The following is a 19,766-nucleotide window of genomic DNA, read 5'->3' as shown; positions in this document are numbered from 1 at the left end:
GAACCTTTTCTGTCATAACTACCCAAGGACTACTAAAAGGAAAAATTGTGTTACCTTTTTTAAATTTCCTGTTAAGTTCCCCTTCCATAATTTTTATGTTCTTGTGAGGGAAAAAAGTAAAATCTGTGAATCTTATTTGACTTTATGACATTGCTTTCAGTAAGCAAATGTTAAATGTGTTTAAGACTTGACTTGTGTACTAGTGTTGTAATTTTCCAAGTAAAAGTGTCCCTAAAGGTCACTTCCTATATCTTGATTTTTCCCAGTAAATGAGGCAAGCAATTCTAGGACCTTCCACAAACATCTAGCCATCTAAAATGGAGAGGTGGAATTCTTCTGCCTATACAAACAAGCTAGCTATTAGAGGGTGGTCGGGATATGCTACTCTTAGGATTTCAGAGTGTCTTCAAACTGAAATCTCCATGTTCTCAGTATGTAAAACCTGAGATCAGATGCTTTTATGTAAGGAAAGTGCTATTCACCCAGTAAATCCAAAAAAGCAAATGGATAATGCTGGCCATATTTTGCCTTTCTGACATTTCCTTGGGAATCTACAAGAACCTCCCCTTTCCCCTCCCCCAATAAGACCATTTAAGTGTGTGTTAAGCAACTACAGAATACTAAGTAAAAAGTTTGGCCAAAACCAACCATGAAGCTGCAAAAAAAAAAAAAAAAAAAAAAAAAGACAGAGTCTTGAAAGCAGCAAGACAGGAGTGACTTGTCAAGTACAAGAGATCTCAGTAAGATTACCAGCTGACTTACGACCTGAAACCAGAAGGCAGAGAGATGATACATTGAAAGACATCTGCACTCCCATGTTTACTACAGCATTATTTACAACAACCAAGATGTAGAAACAACCTAAGTGCCCATCAGTGGAAGGATGGATAAAAGAGATGTGGTATATGCATGCAAGGGGATACTATTTACCATCAGAAAAGGAAATCCTGCCACTTGAGACAACATGGATGCACCCTTAGGACATTATGCTAAGTGAGATAAGTCAGAGAAAGACAAATACTATATGATATTACTTATATGTGGAATCCAAAAAATCCAAACTCCTAGAAACAGAGTAGAATGGTGATTACTAGACACTGGAGGGTGGAGGAATCAAGGAGATGTTATTTTAAGTGTACAAACTTGCAACCAAGAGAAAAATGACTTCTGGAGATCTAACACACAACACAGTGGTTACAGTCGACAATACAGTATTATAAACTTCAAAGACTAGTACTTAATTGTTCTCAACCCAAAAGTGTTAATTATGTGACATGACAGTAGTCTTAGCTAAAGCTATGGTGGTAATCTTATTGCAATATACAAATACATCAAATCAACACACTGTACACCTTAAACTTACACAGTGTTCTATGTTTACACCTCAATTTTTTTTTAAGTGGTAACAAATGCACTTGTCAACCAAGAATTTTATATCCAGGAAAAATTTCCTTCAAAAATTAAAAAGAAATTAACTTATTCATAGTTACAAAAACTGTGGAAATTTGATAACACTAAAACCCCCATTTAACAAAAAATGCTAAAGTAAGTCCTTTTGATGGAAATGAAAGGATATGAGTAACTTAAAGCTGTATGAAAAAACAAAGATCTCTAACTAAATGGGCATATACAAAAGCCTTATTGTATTTTGGTTTGTAGTTCCATGTTTTATTTCTTACATGAAAGACAAATGAATAAAAAGTAATTGTAAATCTGTGTTATTGACCACACCATATATAGTGATGTAATTTGTGACAACAATAATGGGTGGCAGAGCTGTATAGAAGCAGAATTTTTGTGTGCTTAAGTTGTTATCAATTCAAACTAGACTGTTATACATTTAAGATGATGAATGTAATTCCATGGTGACCACAAAGAAAATATTTTTAAAATACCTGCAAAAAGAAATGAGAGGGAATCAAAGTGGTTCACTATAAAAAAAAGTAACTAAATACAAAAGAAGGCAGTAATGGGAAAAAATGAAGAACAAAAAAAAAGTATAACACATACAGGAAACAAATAGGAAAAAGGAAAAGAAAGCCTTCCTTATGAGTCACTGCTTTAAATATAAATAAAAAATCTCAGTCAAAAGGCAGTTTGGCAGAATGGAGAAAAAACATGATCCAACTAGGTGCTGTCTTCAAAAGACTCACATTAGATGCAAAGATACAAATAGGTTGAGAATCAAAGATTGGAAAGGAAAGGTATTTCATGCTAACAGTAACCAAGAGAGACCTGGGAGTTGCAACCACACTAATTCCACACAAAAAAGACTAAAACTATTATAAGACAAAGAGACCTTATCTACTGATAAAAGGACCAATTTTATCAAGAAGATACAACAATTATAAACATACATGCAACAAAAACATAGTGCCTTGAATTATATGATGCAAAAAATTGAAGGAATTGAAGGAAGAAATAGACCGTTCTACAGTAACAGTCAATGTACTATTTTCAATGGATAGACTATCTACACAGAAGCTCAACAGGGAACTAGAGCACCTGAACAATACTATAAAACAACTACAGTGTACCCAACAACAGCAGAATACATATCCTTCTTAAATACACATGGAATATTTTCCAGGATATGGCATAAGTTAGACTACAAACTAAGTCTCCATAAATTTTAAAAGATTTTAATACAATGTATCTTCTCTGACCACAAAGGAACACAGGTAGAAATCAATAACAGAAGGAAAATTGAAAAAATGCACAAGTTGGTGGAAATTAAACTCTTAAACAATTAACACTCTTGAACAATGGGTCAAAGAAGAAATCACAAGGGAAATTTAAAAAGACAAATTCAAATGAAAAGATAACACAATTAAATCTTTGGGATGCTGTGAGGGCAGTGTTCATAAGGAAATGTATAGTTGTAAATGCCTACATTTTAAAATCAGGAAAGATTTCAAATCAATAACCTAACTTTATACTATGGGGAACTAGAAAAAAAAGCAAACTATGCGCAAAGCTATCAGAAGGAAATAATGATGACTAGAATGGAGATTAATGTACAGAATAGAAAACAACAATCAATAAAAACCAAAAAGTTGGTTCTTTGGAAATATCAACAAAATGTGCAAACCTATAGACAGGCTGACAAAAAAAGAAGACACAAATATCTAAAATCGGAAATGAAAGTGGGAACACTATCAACCTTATGGAAATGAAAAAGGATTATAAGAGAATACTATGAATAACTGTACACCAACAAATGAGATAGTCTAAATGAAATGGACAAATTCCTAGTAATATGCAAATTATCTAAACTGACTAAAGATGCAGCAGAAATCTCAATAGACCTAAAATAAGTAAAAAGACTGAATCAATAACCAAAAACCTCCCAACAAATAAAGACAAGAACCAGATGGCTTCACTGGTGAATTCTACCAGATACTTAAAGAACTACCAATGGGGTGCCTAGGTGGCTCAGTCGGTTAGGCGTCCTACTCTTGATTTTACCTCAGGTCATGATCTCATGGTTCATGAGCTTGAGCCCTTCATTGGGCTCCACGCTGACAGTGTGGAGACTGCTTCGGATTTTCTCTCTACCTCTCTCTGTGCCCTTCTCCTGCGTGCATTCTGTCTCTCAAAATACAATAAACTTTTTAAAAAAATTACCACCAACTATTCTCAAATTCTTCCAAAAAACAGAAGACGAGGAACACTTTGCGAGTCATTCTAGAGGGCAGATACCAAAACCAGATAAAGACATCACAGGAAAACTATAGACCAATATCTTTTATGAAGATAGATGCTACCATATGTGTTAACTAACTAGAATTTAAATAAAAACTTGGAAAAAAAAAAGAGATGCAAAACTCCTGAACAAAATACCAGCAAACCGAATCTGGCATATAAAAAGTATTAAATATCATGACCAAGTAGGATTTATCCTAAGGATGTATGGCTGGTTCAATATATGAAAATCAGTGTAATACACCACATTCATAGAATAAAGGAAAAACACATACTCATCTCCATTAATGTAGAAAAGGCATTCGACAAAATCCAACATCTTGTCATGATAAAGCAGAAATAGAAAATTCTTCAAGGTGACAAAAGGTATTTATGAAAACTTTACATTTAATAGCATATTTAGTGATGAAAGACTGAAAGCATCCATAAAATAAAGAACAAGGATGCAGCCTTTAGCCACTGCTATTCAACAATGAACTGGAAGTTCTAACCAGAGATACTAGACTAGAAAAAGAAATAAGACACCCACATTCCAAAGGAAGAAATAACACCATCTCTATTTGTAGATGACACAATCCTATACAGAAAATCCCAAAGAATTCACAAAAGAGTCACTAGAGCTAATAAAATCAACAAAATTGTAGAATATAAGATCTCACAAAAATCAATTGTCTTAAATTTTGTTTGTATACATCAGCAATAAATAATCAAAAAAAAACTGGGGAAATAATTCCATTTACAGTAAAATCTAAGATACTAAAATACCTAGGAATAAATTTTACCAAAGATTTGCATACTGAAAACTAAAAAATATTGCTGAAAGAAATTAAAGAAGACCTAAACTAATAGAAAGACACCCCTATTGATTGGAACACTTATTGTTAAGATGGCAATCCTACCCAAAGCAATCTACAGATTCAATGCAATCCCTATCCGAATTTCAGTAGCTTTTTTTTTTTTTTTTTGCAGAAATAGAGTCAATCCTCAAATTCCTAAGGAACTGCAAGGGTTCCAAATATGCAAAACAATACTGAAAAGAAATCAATTCTAAATATGAAAGCTAAAACCATAAAATTTCTAAAAGAAAACAAAGGGGTAAATTCTTCATGACACTGGCTTTCATACCAAAAGCATTACAACAAAAGAAGAACTAAACTGGGCTTCAACAAGATAAACAAACAAACAAACAAAAAACCCTGTGCATCAAAGAGGATTATCAAGAATGTGCAAAGCCGGTCCACAGAATGGGAGAAAATATTTGCAGATCAGGTACTTGATCAGAGTTTAACATCCAGAATATACAGCAAATCTCTGCAAGTCAACAACAACAAAAGGAATAGTGCAATTAAAAAATAAGCAAAGGACTCATACAGATATTTCTCCAAAGATACACAAATGGCCAACAAGGACATGAAATCAGTACCATTAGTCATAAGGGAAATGTAAATGAAAACACAATGAGATACCATTTCACACCTACTAAGATGACTATAATAAATAATAATAATAATAATAATAATAATAATAATAAAAGGAAAGTAAGTGTTGGTGAGGATATAGAGAAATTAGAACCCTCAAATACTGCTGTGGAAGACAGTTTGGCAGTTCCTCAAAAACATACAAAACAGAACTGCCATATATCCCAGTAATCTCACTTCTGGGTGTATGTCCAAAGGAAATGAAATCATGACCTTGAAGAGAGCTGTTTCTGCATGTTCATTCCCTGCAGCATTCTTTAGAATAACCAAGCCATGGAAATAACCCAAGTGTCCATCTACAGGTGACTGCATAAAGACAATGTGGTATGGACATGGAAGGAAATATTATTCAGCCATGAAAAGAAAGAAACCCTGCTTTTAGTGACAACATGGCTAGATCTTGAGGGAATTATGCTAAGTGAAATAAGTCAGAGACAGTTATATGTGGAATCTAAAAAAATCAAACTCATAGAGAGACACCTGGGTGGCTCAGTTGGTTGAGCGTCTGACTCTTGATTTTCAGCTCAGGTCAAGAGCTCATACTTCATGGGCTCGAGCCCCGCACTGGGCTCTGTGATGACAATACAGAGCTTGCTTGAGATTCTTTCCCTGCCTCTCCCCTGCCTGCACTCTCTCTCTCAAAATAAATAAATAAACATAGAAAAATAAATATTAAAAAATCAAACTCCCAGAGAATAGAATGGTCATTGCCAGGGCCCGGAAGGTGAGGAAAATGGGGAGATGTTGGTCAGAGCTTTCAGCCGTAAGATGAACAAGTTCTGGTGATCTAGTGTATATTATGATGACTATAATTAACAATACTGTATTGTATACTTGAAATTTGTTAAGACATATTATCACCACACATACACATAAATGGTAATTATGTGAGGGAATGGAGGTATTAACTAACTTTATCGTAATCATTTTACAATATATACATGTTTCAAATCATCAATTTGTACACCTTGAACTTTGTCAATATGTCAATGATATCTCAATAAATCTTGGAAAAACAATAACAATGTATTGAGGGGCTTGTATCATGAGTAATAGTAAAATACATAATAACAATAGCACAAGGGGCCATAAAGGTAGGGATGAAAGTATAATATTAAAAAGTTTTTAAGATGGGGAGACAGGGGAAAAAAGGTTTTTAAGCCATATATATGATGTGTCCACCTATTACTTGTAGGCTCTGATGAGTTAAAGATGAATACTAAAACCTTTAAAGTATCACTAAAGTAGCAAAACAAAGAGTCAAGCTAACAAGTCAACAAAGGAGACAATGGAATAACAAAAAGTACTGGATTAATCCAAAAGAATGCAGAACTGAGAGGGAAACAGGAACAAAGAGCAAATCCCAGACAGCAAGAGGATAAAAGCAAACCTAAAATGTCAATAATTACATTAAAGTTAACGGTAGAAGCACTCCAATTAAAAGGCAGAGGATCCAGTCAGTAAAAAGCAATGGACAAAATTCAACACCCATTTATGATGAAGTAAAAATATTTCCCAGTGAGCTAGGGAAAAAAAGGAACTTCCTCAACCTAATAAAGGACATGTTAGAAAGCCTACAGCGAATGAGCTGTACACTTAATTAAGCCTACACTTAACGAGGAAAGACTGGGACAAGTTAAGGATGTCCACTCTCATCAGTTCTATTCAACATTACCAGGGCAATCAAGGCAAGAAAAAGAACGCAATGACATGCAAATTGGACAGGAAGAAGCAAAGGTGTTCCTTATTTGCAGAGAAAATGATTTGTGTTCAAAGAAAATCCTACCCAATCTACAAAAGACCTGCTAGAGCTAATGAGTGAACTGAGCAAAAGTACATGAAAACAGTGTCAATATATAAAAATCAATTTTAGCAATAATTAAAATTTTATACTTAAAAATACAATACCAATTATAATAGCATAGAAACTTGAAAAACAGCAATAAATTTAACAAAATATGTACAAGACCTCTACACTAAAACATCACACAAATCTGCAAAGTGTTTTTGAGAGAAATTTAAGAAGATCTAAATAAATGGAGAGATATATGTTCATGTGTTAGAAGATTCAATATTGCTAAGATAGCCACTATCTTCATGTTGAACTATCGATTTGGTGCAATACCAATGAAAATCCCAGTAGGTTTTTTTTCTTGTATAAATGGACTGATTATTTATTTTTGAGAAAGCGAGAGGCAGAGTGCAAGCGGGGGAGGTGCAGAGAGAGAGGGAGACACAGAATCCGAAGCAGGCTCCAGGCTCTGAGCTGTCAGCACAGAGCCCAAGGCGGGGCTCAAACTCACGAAACATGAGATCATGACCTCAGCCAAAGACGCTTAACTGAGCCATCCAGGCGCCCCATGGACTAACTGATTTAAGATATATATGGAGGGGCCCCTTGGTGGCTTGATCGGTTAAGCGTCCGACTTCGGCTCAGATCATGATCTCACGGTTCGTGGGTTCGGGCTCCATGTCGGGCTCTGTGCTGACAGCTCAGAGCCTGGAGCCTGCTTTGGATTCAGTGTCACCCTCTCTCTGCCCCTTCCCCTCTCACACTCTGTCTCTCTCTGTCTCTTGAAAAATGAATGAATAAAAATTAAAAAAATAAATAAAATAAAATATATATGGATATGCAAAAGAACCCAGGATAGCCAAATCAATTTTGACAAAAGAAATAACAAAGTTGGAGGACTTGCACTACCTGACTTCAAGACTATAGTAAAAGTCATAGCAATCAAGGCAGTATTTATTGGCATAAACACAGACATATTGATTACTGGAACAGAATAGAGAATCCAGGAAAAAGACTAATATATATGTAGTCAACTGATGTTCAATATAGGCACCATTGTAATTCAAAGGGGAAGATGCTAGGACATTGGACCTATTAGTTACGTATTACTGCATAGCTTCCCACCATTTACTGGCTTAAATCAACAAACATTTCTTTTCTTTTTTTTTTTTTTTTCAACATTTATTTATTTTTGGGACAGAGAGAGACAGAGCATGAATGGGGGAGGGGCAGAGAGAGAGGGAGACACAGAGTCGGAAACAGGCTCCAGGCTCCGAGCCATCAGCCCAGAGCCTGACGCGGGGCTCGAACTCACGGACCGCGAGATCGTGACCTGGCTGAAGTCAGACGCTTAACCGACTGCGCCACCCAGGCGCCCCAACAAACGTTTCTTATCTTACAGTTTCTGTGAGTCAGGAATTTGAGAGTGGCTTAGCTAGGTGGTTCTGGCTCAGAATCTTCCAGGAGGTGGGCGTCAAGACATCAGTGAGGGCTGCAGTCATATGGAGGCTCAACTAGTGCGGTAGAATTTGCTTTCAAGACAGCTCACTCACTTAGCATTTAGAGAAGGCCTCAGTTCCTTGCCAGCCATTGGCAGAAGGCCTAGTTCTTCACCATGTGGACCTCTCCATAATGACATCTGGCTTCCCACAGGGTGAATCATCAAGGAGAGAGAGCAAGGGGGAAGCCAAAATGCCTTTTATGCCTTAATCTTGGGTCACATAACATCATTTCTATCACATTCTACTCATTAAGATCAAGTCATTAAGTACAGTCCACACCTAAGAGAAGAGAATTGGGTTCTATCTTTTGAAGACAGGAGTATCATAGAATTTGTAAACATATTATAAAATGCCCACACAAGATACCCATATGGGAAAAATTAATCTCAACCCCTACCTCACACCATACACAAAAATTAATTGAAAATGGATCAGAGAGGGGCACCTGGATGCCTCAGTTGGTAGAGCATATGACTCTTGATCTTGGGGTCATGAGTTCGAGCCCCACATGGATGTAGAAATTAGTTAAAAATGGATCAGAAAATTTAACAAAGGGTAAAACTATAAAACTTATAGAAGGAAACATAGGAGATAATCTTTGTGACCTTGGGACAGGCCAAGATTTCTCAGTGTGCAAAAAGCACTTCCCATTAAAAATAATTCAGTGTTGTACACATAGTATATGGATAAATGTCAAAAACAATGGTAAGTGGAAAAGCAAAGTGGCATAACGATGCATGCAAAGTTAAAGGATGCTAAACAATAATACACCTAATATGAATACCTACGTATATATTAAGAACGTAACTGCATGCATGGGAAGAAAACACAAAACTTCAACATTATGTTCACTTCCGGACAGGAAGAGAAAGAAGAGAATGGCATCCAGTTGGCCTACGCAAAGGAATTTCGATTGTACCTATAATGTATTGTTATTTTTCAAGATTTGAAACATGGCAAAATATGAACATTTGGTACATCTGGGTGATAGATGAATGAGGTATTCATTATATTGTCCTCTGTACATTTCTGAGATTTGAAATACTTCATACTGAAAAAAACATTTTTAAAGGATCTAGGGGATTTGGCAATGGGAGTTACTGGTGAACCCAACTAGAAACATCCCCATTTTTATTATTTATACTATTATTTATATTGGGATCAGCAAACTATGGCCTGCAAGCAGGCCACCTGTTTCTGTAAATAAAATTTCACTAAAACAGAGACACGCTCATTAGGTTATGTATTGTCTATGGCTGCTTTCCTACCACAACAGCAGAGTTGAGTAGGACAGAGACCATATGGCCTCTACGCCCAAAATATTAACTACCTGGCCCTGATTTCTATCATCTACAGTGCTTGGTTTAATGTCTTAAACACAGGAGGCTCTTGAGAAATGTGCTGGCATTCATAAACAGTGCACGTTGTTTAGTCTGTTCGGGAAATCTTAGTGGAGCTCCTACTAAATGCCAGATAATGTCGTAGGCCCCGATTATCGTCAGCAAGACAGAACTGGCCCCTACACTCTAATTTCTTTGTTCCGAGATCCAGGTTGCCTGGGAGTGGAATATAGTAGGATTTTACTACTTCCCTACTTACACTAGGATTGCGCTACTTCCCACTAGAGGGCAGGCTGAAGCTTTTTCATAATGGCTGTTAACCCCACAGTCTATGCTATCTGTGACCAGCCCTGAAGGACAAAATACCACATAACCTAAGGTTCGTATTTATTCTCTCAAGACTGTCATTGACAAAATTATGAAATGGGTCAAGTTTGTCTCTGGAACTCCTAGCCTCCTATCTCTTCACCTTTTCTCCCCTTGTCCCTGCAGTGGTGATGTGAACCTTTACAGGCACCACCTGTCAAGTAAAAAAAAACCAGGTGGCAGAAACAATCAAGTACGTCTCACACCAATAGATCAGTCAGGGTGGGGAGGGAGAGAGGAGATGCCTGGGGAGGGAGGGACTAACACGTTAAGCACAGAACCACAGGCCAGAAGCTACCCTGGAAGCAGAAACACATGTGTGCCTGCTTGCACATACAGACACCAACGTGTCTACCCACATCAAAAGAAGAAACACATAGCTCCTATTCATTAATTCATTATTTATTGTGCACCCGCCACCTTCTTTGTGCCACACAAGATACAGCAATGACCACTACAGACACAGTACCGGCCCTCAAGGAGCATACATTAAACCAAAAGAAATGCACCGAAAAGTACAGAAGTAGAAAAGAAAAGGATTGCTTCAGTTACTAATAGCGTAAGAAACCAACAGAATATGTAGTAGTTATAAAACACTCATTTTATGATCCTCAGGGATTCTGTGATTCCAGGGGACTGGCTTGTTTCTGCTCTACCATGTCTGGGAACTCAGCTAGGAAGACTCAAAGGCTAGGGGTGGCTGACGGTAGGGGGCTGGAATCATCTAGAGGTATCGCAGCTCACATACTAGAGGCTGGTGCCGGCCATCAGCCGGGACCTCTGCTGAACCGTGGGCCGTTACAGCTCCATGCTTCTTCTGCCTGTTGTCTCTCCCTATTGGTTAGTTTGAGCTTCCTCAGAGTGCGGCAGCTTGGCCGTACTCCTGGTGAGCACTCCTGGCGAGAAAGGTAGACGTGCATGGCATTTTGATGATCTAGCCTGAGAAGTACCACGCATCACTTCTGTCCTCCTGTATTTGGTCAAGGCAATCTCAAAGATGTGCACAGGTTCTAGGGGAAGAGACGTACTGCCACCATCATGTGACGGGAACAGCAGTAAGGTTATATGATAAGAAGAGCACGCAGGGTGGGAGATCTGGTAAGAAGAGCAGGCGGGGTGCTGTATCTTGTGTGGCACAAAGTAATATCTGTATTCTGGGGCAGAATACAATCTGCCCCAGGCTGTCGTGACAGCATAGGATGGGCAGTGGGGGCACAACTTAGCCGAAGAGGTCAGCCAGCAAAGGCCTCAGTGAGGAAGTCTTGTCCTAGGCAGAGGGGGTCAGGGGCTAAGAGGAGCCTGGGGAAGAGTTTCAGGTGGAGGAATGTGAGAGGCTGCAGTCCAAAGAGAGGCTGTGATGAAAGCAGAGGCAGGAAAAAGTGGTGCAGAAGGAAGATACACAGGGGAGATTCCGAGGCCTCTGGGCCAGGCCCTCTGTGCTGCCCCCGATATTAGCAGCAGCCTCCAGGCAGCAGTGTCCTAGGAAAAGAGAAGCTCGAGAGGACAGCAGCAGACCGGTGACAGTGCGGGGAAAGCTGCCCGGTTTAGCTGCCATCCCACCCCAGAGGCCCCCACATGGAAGATAAAATGGAATCTGGCCAAGTTGTATCCAGACAAAGCAATGGAAATGTGGAGAAACGGCTCTGCCTCTAACAGATGCTCGAGGCAGCTAAAAATGGAGACCGCACAGGTGTATCAGCAGCCCAGTGGCTACGGGGAGATCCAGCACGTCTGCAGTAAAATCTCAAGTTGCTATCACTTAGGCATCTGCTACCCCGTACTCCTTGCCTTCATCCTCCATTCAGATCAGTGACTCAGTGGGTCTTTTTCTCACCTTCTACTTGGGACTGAATGCGTGTACGGCTGCTGGTCTTGTCTGCAGAGTCAGATCCATGAAGTTTGTCTTTCAAATGGTTACTGTGTATCACTGTGCAAGTATTAATACTTTCCATCAGGCAAAATTATAAATATCTGTATGCAAATGATAAGAGATAAAACCAGAATCATAACCTCGTAAATTAGGTTAGAGTCTGTCTCGTGTGCCTCTCTAAGCGTACAATCTCAATCCACCTGAAGACATGACACAGATTATGTGGACACTAAACTACCTGCCACAATGATGTATGCTTCTGCATGAAATGCCTTTACTCACATGGGGAAAACCTACTTATGTTCTAAGATTCAACCTGAGCATCACCACCTCTGTGAACCCTTCCTCAACCTGAAACATATGGCCACGCTTGCCCTGGGGTCCCCGTTCTATCTAGTACAGACTAATTTCATTGCATTTATTTTTTTAACGTTTAGTTTTGAGAGACACAGAGAAACGGGGTGTGAGCAGGGGAGGGGCAGAGAGAGAGGGAGACACAGAAACTGAAGCCGGCTCCGGGCTCCAGGTCAGGCTCTGAGCTATCAGCACAGAGCCTGACACAGGGCTCAAACTCATGAACCGTGAGATCGTGACCGGAGTGCAAGTCGGATGCTTAATCAACTGAACCACCCAGGCACCCCTCACTGCATTTATTTACTTTATTGTGCACATTCACATATATACTATTTGTCTGTCTTTGGCTGCACAACATCGTGAGTGCTCAATAAATGTCTGCAGACGGTTGGAGGAGTGAAAATTTCATCTTCAAACTGAAGCTAACAAGAATCCGACTCCCCTACTTCAGTGGGAGAGCACAGACACTTTGGGTTGTCTTTTACTTGAAGCGGAGACTATGCCAAAATTGAAGGGTGTAACAGCCACCGACCACCATGTAATGACTGCTTCCCCCAGGCCAGCTGCTGTTCTAAGTGCTTGACACGTATTATCCACCTATTCCTCCTGCCAGTCCTACTACTGCGAGTCCAGCAAAGGGTGACAAGGCTGAGGCTGGCCTCCTGGAGAACAGGGCCCAAATGGATGGACGAAATGAGGGGAGAGATCTGGAGAGGTCCCATGGGCCAGGGTCCAAAGGCAGAGGGGCTGGAGAGTGGAGTTCTGCACACTGTGGACTGGGGTCAGGTTTTCACTGCCTGCCACAGCATGGGGCCACGAGACGTCACCCCCACACAACATGGATAGGAATTTTCATCACACGGCAGCAAATGTATCACTGCTAAAATGAGGAGTAACACTCTAAAACTTATGAAGAAAACAATTAAAAACGCCTGATGTTGTTCCTGGCCCCACAGAAGAAGGACTAAGGACATTCCATCACATTCCTTTTGCTAATTACAACCGAAACTCCTGTTTAAAATACATGAGGCAACTATCAAAAAACCTCTTGAAAGGTGGAAAAAAGAAGGCCAACTGGCTAGGGACTTGAGAGGAGACCCAGTGGTGAGTTCCCTGGGTGGGTGGTCTGTCTCTTTTGCCTTCTCTCTATCTTGGCTCTGGTGACGGAGCAGTCTGCAACCAGAATACGCCAACAGGCCCTGGCCCCACCCCCGCAACCCCAAACACAAAAGTGCCAAGAAAAGCCCACTCTCTCCAGCCAAATGACCAGGAAGAGGGTAGTTCTGCAGGACGGTACCCTTTTGACTACAGCCACCCTACTCCAGGCAAACACTGGGAAAGAATCCATACCTTTCCCCTCCCATCAGGTACTGCAGAGACTGTGGGAGGAAGCCCTGTAGACCAGGCCCACTTTGCACCAACAAAGCAGAGGTAGAGCCTCTCCCCTCCCCACCAGGCACTGAGGAGACTGGGGAGGAGCCCCATCATCCACCACCTGCACTAACTGAATAATACTAAAAAAGCTGGCACCCCCTCCCCTCTCAAGTAGACAGTGAGGATCTAGAAAAAGGGATTCTTTAAATATGGGTATGAAGTAATGGACATGCCTCCCTAAGCAGCCCATGTGTGAAACCCACCAGCATCAACACAGCAAAAGCTCTGAAGCTCTGAGAACTGAACTACAATGTGGAATACTCTGAGGATTCAAACCGGCCTCTGGGTAGCACACTAGTGGGGCAGGCCAAAACAGCTCTGCAAAGGTTCTGAAAAACAAAGTTACCTTCAAACCAGAGGCTACATAGAGGGACCAGAATGTGCATTTTGAATATAAACATACTGACTAACTGCTAACATAGAAGATTTACATAGGAACTAGAGCCTCAAAACAGAAGATTCAAAACGCCCAGGATAAAATACAAAATTACCTACTCCTCATACTAAGAACCAGGAAAAACAACTCCAATGAGAAAAGAAAACCAACAGATGCCAACATTAAGGTGACAAGATGTTGGATTTATTAAATAAGGATTTTAGAGCAGCTATCACAAAAATGTTCCCAGAAGTAATTATGAACACTCTTGAAAGATACCAGAAAATAGCAAGCCTCATCAAAGTAAAATATCTTAAGGCCCAAATAGAAATTTCAGAATGAAAAATTACAGTAAGTGAAAAATTCACAGGATGTGCTTAATACAAAATGAAGATTTAACAGAGGAAAGAATCAGTGAACCGGAAGATACATCAGTAGAAATGATCCAATCTGAACAACAGAGACAAAACAGAAAAAAATGAACAAGTGTCTACAGGAAAATAACAAAAGATCTTACTCATTTTACTGGAGTTCTAGAAAGAGAGGAAAGAGTGAAGGACACAAAAATACTTGAAGAGAGGCATGTGGGTGGCTCAGTTGGTTAAGCATCTGACTCTTGATTTTGGCTCAAGTCATGATATAATGGTCATGAGATCAAGCCTCTGTGCTAGGTTTAGAGCCTGCTTGGGATTCTCTCTCCCCCTCTTCCTCTGCCCCTCCTCGGCTTGTGCATGTGCATGCATGCTGTCTCACTCTCTCTCATAAATAAACAAACAAACAAATAAATAAAACTTGAGGGGTGTCTGGGTGGCTCGGTCAATTAAGCATCGGACTTAAGCTCAGATCATGATCTCACGGCTCATGGGTTTGAGCCCTGTGTCGGGCTCTGTGCTGATAGCTCAGAGCCTGGAGCCTGCTTCAGATTCTGTGTCTCCCTCTCTCTCTGCCCCTCCCCTGTGCACGCTCTGTCTCTCTCTCAAAAAAATAAACATTAAAAAAAGTTAAAAAAATATATGCTAACTAATTTGGATGGAAATTTAAAAAAATTAAAAGAAAAGAAAAAAAGTAAAAAAAAATACTTGAAATAATGGCTGGAAATATCCCAAATTTGGCAAAGGACATAAACCTATCAATTCAAGAATCTGAGCAAACCGTAAAAGGATAAACCCAAATAAATCAACACCCAGACACATCATAATCAAATGTCTGAAAATTAAAGATAAAGAAAAAAACCTTGACAGGGGAAAATACTACCTACAGGGGAAGAACAATGCAAAGGAATAACAATTTCTCATCAGAAATCATGAGGAGAGAAGGAAGTGGCAAATATTTTTAAAGTGCTGAAAGAAAAGAACTGAAAAGCCATTATTCTATATCCAGTGAGAATATCTTCCAGGAACAAAGGGGAAATAAAGACATTATGAAATAAAGGAAAATGAAATGATCTGCCACCATCAGATTGGCTCCAAAACAAGTGATCAAGGGGGGTGGATGGCAAGCTCCATCAGAAGAGTGTGCAACTCTTGGGGCGCCTGGGTGGCTCAGTTGGTTAAGCGACCGACTTCGGTTCAGGTCATGATCTTACAGTTTGTGAGTTCGAGCCCCGCATCGGGCTCTGTGCTGACAGCTCAGAGCCTGGAGCCTACTTCAGATTCTATGTCTCCCCCTGTCTCTACCCCTCTCTTGCTCACGCTCTGTGTCTGTCTCTCAATAATAAATAAACGTTAAAAATAATTTTTTTTTAAATAAAAAAAAGAAGAGCGTGCGACTCTTGATCCCAGGGTTGTTAGTTCGAGCCTCACGTTGGGTGTAGAGATTACTTAAAAATAAAATCTTTTTTTTTTTTAAAAGTCATCAAGGGAAACTTCTTCAAATGAAAAAGAAATAACAAACTTGAAACATCAGACAGAAATGAAGAAAAAAGCATTTTTTGGTGTAAATATCTGGGTGAATATAATCTCTTGAATTTCTAGTTATGTTTGATGGCTGAAAGCAAAATTATAACATCATCTCATGAGGTTCTCAATGTGTGCGGAGGTAATATTTAAGACTAAAGCCTCATATAAAGGAAGGCAAAGAGACCTAAAGGTGGTAAAATTTCTACATTCCACGTGAACTGGTAAAATGACTGATACTAGTAAATTATCCTAAGTATGTATAATACAACCTCTAAAGCAACCACTAAAACCTATAAAATGAGAGCTACATTAAAAACCTCTAGACAGGGGCGCCTGGGTGGCTCAGGCGGTTAAGCGTCAGACTTAGGCTCAGGTCATGATCTCACGGTTCTTGAGTTTGGGCCCCGCATGGCACTCTGTGCTGACAGCTCAGAGCCTGGAGCCTGCTTCATATTTTGTGTCTCCCTCTCCCTCTGCCCCTCCCCTGCTTCCTCCCTCCCTCTCTCTCAAAAATGAATAAATGTTAAAAAAAATTAAAAAAACCTTCAGACATATTAAAATGGCATACTAAAAAAATGTTCAAATATCACACAACAGGGAAGGAAAAAGGCAAGAGAGTACAGAAAAAACCAGAGGGAACAAATAGAAAAAAGTAAAATTGCGGACTTAAATCCTAACCAACCAAAATTTATATTAAGTGTAAATTATCTAAACAGACCAATTTAAAACACAGACTGTCAAATTAAAAAAAACAAAACAAGGGATGCCTAGGTGTTTCAGTCAGTTAAGTGTCCCACTTCGGCTTAGGTCATGATCTTGTGCTTCATGAGTTCGAGCCTCGTGTCAGGCTCTGTGCTAATGGCTCAGAGCCTGGAGGCTGCTTCGGATCCTGTGTCTCCCTCTCTGTCTGCCCCCTCCCAGCTCACAGTCTCTCTCAAAAATAAATAAATAAACATTAAAAAAAAAAACAACACCAAACTACCCAGCGTAACAGCACACAAAATAGAGGAGTAGGAAGCTCTAAAGGTTGGTCCCTTCACCAAAGCAACCACTGAACTGGGAAAAATGATTAGAGTCAACTATTTTGGAATTCTGGAACATGACCAGAGACTTTTAACAACCAGAGGAGTCCTTCCAAAATGAACGGAGAGGTTGCTGATTCTTCACAAGCGAGCAGCATGTGGAAACCAGCCAATATCCCCCCGTTCCTCAGACAGACATGCTGCAGCTGTATGGGTAGCAGCCTGCATTCCTGAAGAATCTGCTGGCCCCAGGGCAGGCTGTGGAAATCTCGTCCTCCGTAAATTTGGGGTTATACGTTTTGGACAGTCTGACAGATCCCTGACGACCAGCACAGATACTTGCTGTGCATTTGACCTTCTTGGCGGCAACGGCTTCCCCGGGGAGCATCTATCAGACCTGAAGAGACAGCATTCCCTTCCCCTGCTTCCCAACTTAGAGTCAAGCATTTAAGGAAATCTATGGCAGGTTATTTACTGACTGCAGAGAAAACGGAACACAAACTTCAGTGATGATACAAAAACAAAGCATACACATTTTACAAAATTAGTTTGGAAAGGTAACACAGTCCCGGCTCTCAGCAAACAAAAATTAGCAATCCCCGATGACTAAGAAAATCACATTTTGAAAGTCACCACGTTATAACATTTGAATGTACAGTTGTCACCAAAAAAAAATTATGAAACACACAAAGAAACAGGAAAGTACAGACCACTCCCGGGGAAAAAAAAGAAAAAAAAAAAGAATTTGGCTGAAACCATCCCCAAGGAAGCCCAGGCATTGCACTTACTAAACACAAACTTTAAACCAACCATCTTAAATGTGCTCAGTGAGCTCAGGAAATCACGGCCAAAGAACTAAAGGAAATCAGGAAAACAAGAGATGAACAAAAGGAGAATATCTATGAAAAGAAAGAATTACGGAGACGAACCAGCCAGAAATTCTGGACTGAAGAGTACATTAAATGAACAGCTCACTAGAGGGGTTCAGCAGCAGATGTGAGAAGTAAAAGAAAAGATCAGCAAACTTGAAGACCGGCCCTTTGAAATTATCCGGTTTGAAGAAAACTAAACGAAGAAATGGAACAGGGCCCGAAAAGACCCGTGGGAACCGAAGGATGGGGACGGCTTTAGAGGATCCGCCACCTCACGGAATGATGGCGCTGAAGAGCTGGTCACGAGTCAAATCTGACGGTTTCATGCCTTAGTGACTGTTGTGAACTGAGTCAGCCAACACACAGGAGGAGGGAGACTGGGAGACAAGCGAAAATCACGAGGCCAGATTCAGGCGGAGTCTGCGATATGGGAAAAAGGCACAAAGCTGCCCTACAAAGCCATGAAATGCAGCCCTAGAACTTACAGGAGAAGTCCTGTCTGACGACGACAGCATTTAGGAGCCATGTAAACAACCTTGGTGATCAGGGAGACGGGAGGGCTGGCCAACATCTCTTAAAAGAGCGCCAAGAACTGAATCCTGAACAGAGACGTAATGCTCAGGAGCAGAAACCAAGGAAGGGGCAGCTGGCAGAGGAGACCCAATGTCATCGAAGGAGCGGCATCGTGGAACCCACGGGGGCCCAGGAATCGGCGAAGAAGGCGCAGGATCGACCGCTGGAGCGACTGCTAAGCAGCAAACGCTGCGCACCTACTATGCGCCTAACTGCCTTTCCATTATGACGTGCCCGACACACCCAGGCGCACAGCGTCCTGCGGCCCCCACCTCGCGGGAGTCGCAAGCGCTGGTGGCCGGCCCCAAAGCGAGCCTCAAGGACGGGGACGCGCGAGGTCCCGCGGCCAGAGCGCGCGGAAGGAGCTTACCCCACGGCGCACCTCCAGGCGGTGGCCCATCCACGGCCCCGGCAAGCGGCCAGCCCAGGAGGCTGCGGCCCGGGAGGCCACGTCGTACTCCAGCCTGGGCCGTGAGGACGCGTCTCCAACCTCCGTAGCCAGCCAGCCGCCAGCAGGAGAACGCCGCGTGGTCCCGCCGTGCACCACGCGCGTCTCGCGTCACTGTGGGCGACTCCCGCGAGAGCAGGCGAGGGAGCCGGTTGCCGGGCAACCGCTCTAGGCTGCTCCCTGCCCGCAGTGGGCTTCGGGAGTCTCGGGTCAGGAAGGGAAGAGCGCCTGCTGGCCGTCGTTCCCGCCTTCCGTCCTCGCCTTGTAGACTTGCGGGATCCCATTCGGTGACTCTTTCCCAAGGGAGGAGGGAATCCGCTCACGTCCAGTGACCCGCGTCCCTTAGGGTGGTGTGTGCCTCCCAGGCTGTGTGGCTCTTTGAGAACCCAAATCCCCCTGCGGCTCTGCCCTTGGTTTGTGCAGGGTTTCTCTGGGACCCCCAGGAGCAGAGCACCCGCAAGTAGCTGGAGATCGGGTTTTTGTTTTGTTCCATTGTAAATTACTCAGACCGTTGTAAAGACTGCCCGGAAGACGGCACAATTAGACTGAAGGCAGACCCAAAGGGCACCTTTTTTTTTTTTTTTTTTTCTTTACAATAGCTGAGGGGTATTACCCCCTCACAATCATTCTGTCCCAAGGAGGAAACTGAGTAGCTAACACCTGTTCTACCAGTCTCAGCATTAAAGAAAAGCCATCCGGGGGAAGGGGAGGGGGTCAAACTCTGCAATCTCTCATT

At 41.4% G+C, this 19,766-nt stretch overlaps 1 protein-coding gene across 2 annotated transcripts in view; it reads right to left on the bottom strand.

Moving 5' to 3' along the window:
- The window catches only part of POM121C (POM121 transmembrane nucleoporin C), a 53,188-nt gene extending 34,169 nt beyond the window's left edge, over positions 1 to 19,019 (bottom strand). Inside the window, exons 1-2 of one of the 2 annotated variants that reach the window (XM_086691297.1) lie at positions 18,953 to 19,019; positions 12,018 to 12,154 (exon numbers count right to left, since the gene is read on the bottom strand). The gene's annotated coding sequence lies outside the window, so the exon portion shown is untranslated. Of the gene's footprint in view, positions 1 to 12,017; positions 12,155 to 18,494; positions 18,667 to 18,952 lie in introns of those variants that run through there. The other variant, XM_086691296.1, reaches the window with a different exon arrangement.
- Between the last annotated feature and the right edge of the window lie 747 nt (positions 19,020 to 19,766).

Source organism: Puma concolor, chromosome E3 (assembly GCF_028749965.1).
Source record: "Puma concolor isolate L17-30 chromosome E3, mPumCon1.1.hap2, whole genome shotgun sequence".
NCBI lineage: Eukaryota > Metazoa > Chordata > Mammalia > Carnivora > Felidae > Puma > Puma concolor.
Note: the sequence above shows the minus strand (reverse complement) of the source record. Positions and strands in the feature narration are given on the sequence as shown.